The following is a 2,208-nucleotide window of genomic DNA, read 5'->3' as shown; positions in this document are numbered from 1 at the left end:
GGGGGAGGGTACCATTGAAAGGATGGGTGTGGGCTGGAATCCAGTACCAGTTTTGGGGTGTGCAGGTTCCAAACGTCCCAATTGATTTATATCTTAGCTACCGACTCGCTCTTACGAGCTCCTGCTGTGAGTATAGTGGCACCTTGGTGGAGCGCAGCGGGTGGGACATCCAGCATACGGTCTTCCTTAGAGCGGCTCAGAAGAACCCAAGTGTTCCCAACCATTGTCTGTCTATCCCTAGCAAAGCGGCTCTCTGAGACTCGCCACTAGAAGACGCGGGGAATGATTTGACTCTCCCATTGCCCCAAATCAGGAGAAGGGTAGTAGGAATGCTACTGTGGAAAGCAGGCGGGATACAATTCTCAGCCCTTGTGCCAGCTCTCTTGGTGAGGGGCTTTTCTCCATTGTGGCATTCCTCGACCTCACGTTATGCACCCCAGGGCTGGATTGTTCTTCATGCTATCCAGGATGTACCTCATCCCATTTGGAATGGCCCTTGAGAAAGGATGGTCTGCCTATAGTCAGCAGCTTACCATCTTGTTGTTTGTTAAACACTTGAATAAAAAGCATGCTTAAAATAAAACAGGAAAGATGAAATTTTGCTGGCTTCTTGAGAAAAGAATAATGCCTCATTATTTGTATCTGCTTTTAAATGTTGTTTCTCTTCTCTTTGTAATGAGTTTTACTGGGTCTGGGGTCATTTTAAGTTGCTTACCTTCACTAAAATATATAAATCTACTCGACTGGAAACTTTTATTATCCAAATTCAAACCCACTTTTCTTTCTTGGAATGTCCTCCATGGAAATGAGATGAGCAACTGGATAGCAAAATTCCTGGAGTGGGGAGGAGGGTTCAGTGTTCTAATAGATTAGATATGGACAGTCCTTCAGTACAGCAAAACTTGACACTTTGAAACCTTTGAGTCCTTTCCAAAAGGACTTCACCCACTATTTAGGGGGGAAGTATGTCAGAACTGACCTTCTGCAGTACTGATTCCACATTCTTGGACTCCTAATCTTACACGTAAATTAGAGCTGGAACCATCTCAGGCCCTATGGCTCTTGAAATGACCATGACCTATTGAGCAAAACCACAGACTCCACCTCTTTGGTGACTAAACCCCACTTGCTTTTACAAAATAAATTAACAAGAGAGGAAAATCATGGAAGAAATAAAATGGCTTTTGAAATTAACAAAGGCGATTCCTTTTATCCACATGTATTACGGGACATGTTCAAAGCGCCCCTCAGGAGAAATTCTGTAAGCAAAGGTAGCAGGCTTTGAAAAGCTTGTGCAGATACACAAGGGCACATTGCTAAAAGAAACAAAGGGATTTGGAGGGACCATGAGTGAACAGGTAGTACCAGAATGTACAGAATTGTACCTAGAAAAGGGTTACAACTGGACTACCTTTTTGTAAACAAAAACAACAACAACCCCCAAAATAAAACTCGGAAGCAGCAGGACTCCTTAGCAACTCTTCAAAAAACAAAACACAAAACTGCATATCCCTACCTAGTCACCAAATGTGAGGGGAAACGTAAACCAGCGTCTTACACTGCTTTAAATGATAGCCAGATTCTGCCATTTTTTACCACACCAGAAGTAAAAGCACGGGGCATTAATAAGTTTTTGAAAAATCATGCACTTCATTTGTAGGCAAGGGGAAGCTTTCTGAAATGTACACACAATCTGTTGAAATGACCAAGCAGCGGACGAGATTCGGGGACAGTGGTGTGCCGCCTGGGGAAATGTTCCTTTCCATTCACCTTAAGCAAAGATGTGGTGACCTTGTGCATCCATAAATAACTTTCAGAAATGTATTTCATTACTTCCCAAAGCTTCTCACTGGGCCACCAAATGGCATTTCTTTCTATTTTGGATGAAACTGGGGAAGCAGCTTGAGAAGAAGGGGTTGCTGACATTCACTGGCCTGGAGAACACCTGATGCCAATATGATGGCAAATTGTGGGTGGTGCATTGATGGAGAAACTAAGGCAACAAATGGGGACATGACGCCACCGGTGTTCTAAAGATACATTTCATGTAAAGATTATGATGGGCTTCTTCAAATGCCCATAGCCTCTTACAAGCAGAGGGTTTAGATCAATTTTCTGTAAACCTCTGTCATAAATAGTTGTCACTGGAAATACGACCCAACAATGCAATGCTGGACTCATCCCTCCCGTCAGCGTGCCTGGAAAGCA

Source organism: Podarcis melisellensis (genome assembly GCF_964234715.1).
Source record: "Podarcis melisellensis genome assembly, chromosome: W".
Lineage (NCBI taxonomy): Eukaryota > Metazoa > Chordata > Lepidosauria > Squamata > Lacertidae > Podarcis > Podarcis melisellensis.
This window is presented reverse-complemented; position numbering follows the sequence as displayed.